General features: G+C 60.2%; 1 long non-coding RNA gene across 1 annotated transcript; it reads right to left on the bottom strand.

Moving 5' to 3' along the window:
- Positions 1-132: 132 nt before the first annotated feature.
- On the bottom strand, positions 133-4,240 carry LOC139182323 (uncharacterized). Its single transcript, XR_011565994.1, has 2 exons — positions 3,787-4,240; positions 133-1,341 (listed from the first exon to the last, which is right to left on the bottom strand). It is a non-coding gene; the product is annotated as an uncharacterized lncRNA (long non-coding RNA).
- Between the last annotated feature and the right edge of the window lie 3,045 nt (positions 4,241-7,285).

Raw genomic sequence — 7,285 nt, 5'->3', positions numbered from 1 at the left:
TGCCCCACCTTAGACACCTTCTCGAGTGGGTCTTAGAAGCCCAGGCAAATAAGTGGTCGCAGAGGATATCCATGCTCCAGATGGAGACTCAGCTGGAAGTTGAGGGGAAGAATGACATGGGGAGACCAAGCGTTGGTGAGCAAGGCCCGTAGCTTTATTTTCAACAGGGGCTTATATAGCCTAAGTTACACATAGAGGATAATAGGGGATGCAAAGTCAGCAGTCTTTGATCCTTATCAAAAACCAGGGTTTCTTTCCTGCAAATTTATCGTATACAAATGGTTTAGGTGATTTACATCATCTTCTGGCCAGAAGGCCTATTAACATTTTATGACTCTTGACAAGGACTTATCAACAAAGACTTATTTTCTCTAAGAGTAATTATTTTAAGGTTTGGCGCCATCTTCCGAAGATAAAATTGCATTCCTATAGGGTGGATGTGTAATGGGTTTACAACAAAGGAAAGAATTTATTACCTTAAGGGTCTAAAGTTACTAACACCAAGGCCACTACTTATTTTTTCTACATACCAACTATTAATCAATACATATTCAAGGATACAATTCACGGGATGTGAAAACTTGGCAACAAGCATTGACTCATCAATGAAATCTTTTACTAGTTTTATTCTGACAGTTTCTAACTCTCTGAGAGGCTCTAAGCTATTTGAATATCTTAAGCTTCCCGTGCCTCTCAAGGCTGGGAGACTATAAACAATCGTATGCATAGCTGTAGGAGTCCGGGTAAACTTGTCAGGTGAGTTAGAGAGCCATCTGAGGGGTTTGGATTTAAACACTCCTACTTGCCCAGGAACTTTATGAATTGGAGCTGTAAGTTAACTCTTTGACAGAGAGAGCGAGATGGTGGTGGGGGACAGCCCCCAGTAAAGTCAGAGGTGAGAGCACAAAGCAATAAAGTAGGCAGACTCTGGTTTTTTGGGGGTAGATGCTCGAGAATATCCAGGGGGATTCCTGAGGCTCGATCCCGCCTTTGCGTATGCCGAGCCTCCTTCCTCATGACCTTTGTCACGAGTGGAATGTCTCTCGCCGGCTCCCGGCACCCAGCCCCAGCCAGCCCAGGGTCTTTGGCCATGTGGGTGCCAGGGGTGCCGCAATGGCCAGGCACTTTGGGGCTGCCTGTCCACAGGCCCTTCCCCAGCCTGGTCTGACCCATCATGGTGGATGGGCAGAAGGGCAGACGTGCAGACGTGCGCTCAGAACCCTCCCAGGACTTTCTGGCGAGCTGCTGGAGAGGCCTCGCTGGCACACTCACTTTCTCTCCCATGGTGCTTCGGACACAGCAGGGCTTGGGGGGCAGGGGCGGAGTTCAGGGAGCCCGCACCTGAGGAAAAGAGATGCTCAGCTGGAAGGGTGGCGAGAAGGCTGGGGCCCTGCTCCCTGCCCAGCCGAGGTTCTGGGAGGGCCTTCCTTGGGGGAGCTGGGGCCCACACCATGTACCTCGTATCTGCGGGGGGGGGTGGGGGATGAAGAGACAGAAGCACTGTGCTCCCAGCCCCGACCTCACCGGTGAGCCCCACCTGCAGCACCCAGACAAACCACCTGAAGGCTCCAGGGCATGGCTGCCAGGACTCACGGGGTCAGGTATGGGCTCGTCTCACCTGACAGACCACCGCCCCTCATACCTCACTGCCAACGGAGCCACACAGCCCAGCCCAAGGTCAGGAGGCAGGGCATCGTCCACCTGCAGCCACCCTCTGTCCCCGGGGCCCTGGGGCAGTGCCCTCCTGGCACAGGAGGCCCCAGTTTGCTGGGAGGCTGGTCTTCCCCATGGTGCGGGCCTGCGGGGCTCCTTGACTTTCTCAGGGCCCTCGCTGGGCCAAAAGGCAGCTGTCTGCCCGGCTCCTCTGGGCCAGGGCTGGGCAGGTAAACAGCCATCACCAGCTCCGACTTCAGAGCCCATTCCTCCCGCAGCAAGGCAGCACGTGGCTCCAGGGGAACAAGAAACCTCCCTGAGCACCCCGGGGTGAGGAGCCCCATCTCTGGCCAAGGGTGGGAACGCTAAGGGCCACACGTGAGGAGGTCTTGGAGCAGACCCCTCACTCTCCTACCCACCTGGGCCTCAGGCTTCGTTGTTGCTACAACTGTTTGCTCTCCTCCAAACCTACCCCAGACGCTCAGTGATGGACCTGGGGGACAGGCTGCTGACAGAGACCCTGAGAGTCCCCTGGGGCCCCACCCGCGGGGACACCGATGGTCCTGGGGGGTTGGCTCCAGGTGAGGGGGCCAGGCGCCAGGCAGGGTCAACGGCTGCACCCCCAGTTCACGGTGAGGCTGCTGGACCCCAGAACCACAGCGGTCAGCGTCTGCTGTCAAAGGCAGGGGCCCCCAGCAGGTCCTGCCGGCACAGCCGGCAGCAGAGAGGAGGAGTGGACCACGGGCCTGGCCAAAATCAGGGCGTCTCAGGGGTCAGCCGTCAGGAGCCGCGAGGAGGGTCGGAGCAGGAGGGGCCTCCGGGAGGGGAGATGCCTGCGAGTAGCCTGGATGGGGAGCCGAATGGGGCAGGGAGAGGACACTGCCACACACAAGCCTGACCCAGCCACTGTGGGGGGAGGGCTGGGGGCTGGGGGATGGGTGGACAGCCCTGGGGGGCTGGGGGATGGGGGACAGCCTTGAGGGGCTGGGGGTGGGTGATGACCTTGGGGAGTTGGGGCTGGTTGATGACCTTGGGGGCTGGGGGCTGGGGAACTGGGGGCTGGGGGCTTGCTTTGCAGGGCAGTGGGGACTTGGGCCTCCTTCTCCGGAGCAAACCGAGCCCCCACAGCGACGGGTGGGGAGTGGCCTGTCTGCGCCAGAGAGACCCTCCATCACCCCAACCCGCCCGCTCGCAGCTTCTGCGGACTCCCCCCAGGCCTTCACTGAGTGCCCCACCCCCATCACAGCCCCTCAGGGTCGGGGTCCCAGAGGACGGCTAGGAGCCCCGTGTCCCCCTTCCTGGCCTCCTGTCATCAGGAGCCCATCTTGGGCCTTGTGAACCTCCTGCCCGTGACTGGGCTCTCAGTCTCCTGAGACTGCCTGTCTCTGACCTCCAGGGCCGGATGGGGGTCCCCGGGCAGCACAGCCCTGGGCTGCCCTGTGGACTTGGGAGCTCTGGTTTGGGGGCTACAGGGGCCCCTGCAGAGGCGGGCATCTCCGCGTGCTGTCTGCCCTGTGCCGGAGACCCTGCGGGCGGAACCGGAGGTCACCCTGCAGACAGAGCTGCTGCCCAGGCCCCAGTGCCCACTCTGCAAGGCCTGGATGGGGGACAGTCGTGCCACCCTGGGTCCCCATGGCCTGGCCTTGCCGGCGTCAGAGGCCTCGGCCCGGCGGCCACAGCCCTCATCACCCGGAGTGTCCAGCGGCCCCGGAGGCCCCCTCTGTCCTGCTCACCTCCTCCCGCGTTCCAAGGCCACGGTGCTGCTGGCGGGGGGGTCTCCCACTCAAACGCCAGCAGCCTCAGCATTCCTCGCCTGAAGGCTCAGGCCGGCCCCACCTTTCAGGGGAATGCTCTCTCCCCACCCACTCCCTCTCCTGCCCCTACACCCACAGACCGGGGGCGGGGAGGCTGCCTTGCACCCCAGCTGGGGTCCCAGCACCCAGATCCGAGTAAGAGGAGCGGGTCAAGGTGGGCAGCCCAGGGGCCATTGCTGCGGCCCCAGCTCAGATCTGGGCTGGCACCCAGAACAGGACATAGAGCCCAGGGGGGCTGGGGACACAGGCAGGGGCTGCCTGGGCTCGGGAGTCACGACGGAAGCCCCTGTGAGGCCAGGGTCTAGGGGCTCCTGCTCACCCCGGCAGGGCCCCAGGGGTCGATGGGACTCCAAGAAGATTCCAGCAAAGCGTGGGAGCAGGTGCGGTGGTGCAGCCGGCAGAGCTGCCTCCGAGGGCCAGTGGTTGTCTCTGGGCTGAGGGCTGAGGCCGTGCCCCGGCCCCGGGGTCCGCTTCCCTCCTGCGAGGGGCAGTTTAACCCTACAGGGCTCTGCCCACCAGGGCTGCCCGTACTCTCACTGGGCAGCAGGCACAGGGCCTGCGGGATGGGCGGCACCGGGGACCGGGCAAGAGGGCAGCCTGAGAGCGCAGCTCCGCCCCTGGGCTCCACCCTAAACGGGGGCTGGGGGCCGGCAGAAGGGGGCCTCCCATTTAGAGGCCACGGATGCACCCCCCTCACCAGCCCAGGGCCGGGCAGCTGACCGCCTGCGGCCCCTCCGGGCTCGGGCTGGTGAACCCCGGGAGCGGGTCACATGCAGGGCGGCCCCCTCACCCCTGCCCCGCCCTCCGGCTCTGAGTCCAGGGCCCGCGGAGGGCCCGGCAGCTGCCAGCCAGCTACCCTGGGTCCACCTGCCCTGCTCCCTCACTGCCCCGATGCCTCGGCTGTGGAGCCGGCTGCTGCTTACCCTGCCCAGAAACAAAGGGACACGGCTGACCATGGCGGCTGCCCCACGGGACGCCCAGACCACCTCGGGGGAGAGGAGAGGGGAAGGGGCCCCGGGGAGACAGGCCTGCCAGGGATGCCCACAGCCGCTTTCTCACACGCCCCTGCAGGAACCACTCTGGAAGCCTGCCAGGATGGACCGGCCCGTGGCGAGGAGGGCTGAGGCTCCCTGGAGGAGCAGGAGTCAGCAAGGGCCGTCCCGAGTGCATTCACCAGGGTGACTGTCCCAGAAGGGGCCATGTCCCCACCGCCGGTGAACGGGAAGAAACTCAGCCCATCCTCTTGGCCCGCGGGGTCTGAGGTGCCTGGAGCCTGGGACGGCAGGCTGTGGGATGCCGGGAGCCAGCGTGAGGAACTCCGCCCATGGCAAAGGTCATGAGGAAGGAGGCTCGGCATATGCAAAGGCAGGATCAAGCCTCAGGAGTCCCCCTGGAAATTCTCGAGCATCTACCCCCAAAACCAGAGTCTGCCTACTTTACTGCTTTGTGCTCTCACCTACACCTCTGACTTTACGGGCGCCTGTCCCCCACCACCTCTCTCTGAAAAAGAGTTAACTTACAGCTCCAGTTAATAAAGTTCCTGGGCATGACAAGAGTGTTTCAACCTACAAACTCCTTTGGAAGTCCTCTAGCCTGCCTGAACAGGTCCTTCCGGCCACATGTGATTGTTCAGAGCCTCCCAACTGTGAGAGGCATGAGATGTTCTTAACTGTCTAAATACAGATTCCTTTGAGCAGTTAAAAGATTGATTAGAAATTGTATTGGTGAAGGGTTTTTCACTTGTTGGGCCAATGTTTGCTGCTAAGTTTCCATATCCCTTACCTACTGTGTCCCTGGGAGTATATTGATTAATATAATTGGTGTATAGGAATGTAAGTAGTAGCTTTAATGTTTGTAACCTTGGACCCCTGAGTTAATTCTTTTCTTGTTATAGCCCACCACACCTTTGCCCTATAGGAATGCAACTTTAATGTTTTTGGAGGGTGGCGCCTGACTTTAGAATCATCACCTTTAGAGAAAAATAAGTTTTCTGAAAAAAGGGTCATAAAATGTTAACAGGCCTCCTGGCCAGAAGATGATGTAAATCACCTAAACTTTTGCATATGGTAAGTTTGCAGGAAGAAAACCTGGCTTCGATAGGGATCAAGGACTGCTGACCTCCCCCCATTATCCTCTACGCACAACTTAAGGTATAAAAACTACTTTGGAAAATAAAGTGCAGGCCTTGTTCACCGGAGCTTGGTCTCCGCATGTCGTTCTTTCTCTCACCTTCTGGCTGAATTCCCATCTGGACAGTGGAGGCTCGTCAAGCCTACTAATTATGCCTGGGCTTCTAAGATCTGACTGGGGAGGCCTTAGTGTCTCCTCTCCTTCGGGAGAACGGGAGGACGCCTGCGGCCTATGTAGGTGACGCAAATTCCTTGCCTTAGAATTTTATTAGCTTTCCACGTAAACCAAGTTATTCAGCCTCTTTTCTCCACTGAATTTTCCTGCTGAGCATTCCTCATTCTATTACTCTTTATATCTCTAATTAATATTTAATTAAAGCTATTGTATCCAGTTCGCCGACGCCGTCCCCGCTTCGAATCCCCTGGATCCACCGGGGCTGGACCCCGGCAGTGGGCCAGGCAGCAGTGGGGCTGGTGGGGCCACCACCCCTGGTCCTGGCGGAGGTCAGGGAAGAGACGGGGCGGGGGGCAGGCTGGGGCCAGCATCTAGCGTGAGTGAGGTCAGGGGTCGGGGCCACCTGCACCCTTCTGGGGTCAGCGTCCTGATGGACATGCTCAGGTCGCCCACCTGCAGGGCCACGAGGCCACCAGTCTCCCCCCAAGCCTCTGGGCTCCAGAACTCAAGTCCAGCTTACAGGATGGGGACTCTGCCCCACTGCAGGCCTGGGCAGGGTGCCTCCCACCCAGGCGCACCCCATCCCAGGGGCTGAGCAATGGGACGTTCTCGCACCCCCAGGCTCTCCAGCAGCTCTCACCCCAACTGCAGCTTCCTCCTGCCCGGGGGCCACTTGCAGCCCCTTCCTCGACACCCCAGGCCCCTCCAGCAGGCCCTTCTCTTACATAACCTCTTCTCAGGTTGCAGCTTAGATGTTTTAAGGTGAAAATCAGCTTTTTCTAATCCAAACACAATACGCTCTCAAGCCCTCCCAGGAACCTCAGGGGATTATCCCGGGGAAATCACAGGTGTTGGGGGTCTCTCCTGCTCCCTGCTCCAGACACAGGGCTCCTGTCTGGTCTGGAAGGAGGGTCTCTTGCAGTCCAGCCTGCCTGGCACCCCCTCTCTTGTTTCACTGACTCCAAGACACTGTCCACTGAGACACTCCAAAGCACAGAGGAGTTGGGGGCTCAGAGGCAGATGTGAACCGTCACCAGCCAGTGGGGGGTGGGCAGAGAGGACGGCAGCCCCCACCCCAGCAGCTGTGAGCCCAGGAGCAAGACCCCCACCCTTGCCACCCCCACCCTCGGGGTCACCCCCACCTTCATCATGCCCCCCACCCTCGGGGTCACCCCCCACCCTCAGGGCCACCCCCATCTTCATTATGCCCCCCACTCTCAGGGTCACCCCCACATTCATCATGCCCCCCACCCTCGGGATCACACCCCACTTTCATCATGCCCTCCACCCTTGGGGTCACCCCCACCTTCATCATGCCCCCCACCCTCAGGGTTGCCCCAACCTTCATCATGCCCCCCACCCTCGGGATCACACCCCACTTTCATCATACCCCCCAACTTTGGGGTCACCCCCACCTTTATCATGCCTCCCACCCTCGGGGTCACCCCCCCATCCTCAGGGTCACCCCACCCTCAAGGTCACCGCTCCTCACCCTAGGGGTCACCCCCACTCTC

This window comes from Bos indicus, chromosome 3 (assembly GCF_029378745.1).
Source record: "Bos indicus isolate NIAB-ARS_2022 breed Sahiwal x Tharparkar chromosome 3, NIAB-ARS_B.indTharparkar_mat_pri_1.0, whole genome shotgun sequence".
Lineage (NCBI taxonomy): Eukaryota > Metazoa > Chordata > Mammalia > Artiodactyla > Bovidae > Bos > Bos indicus.
The sequence above is the reverse complement of the archived record's forward strand: the minus strand, read 5'-3'. Positions and strand labels throughout refer to the sequence as shown.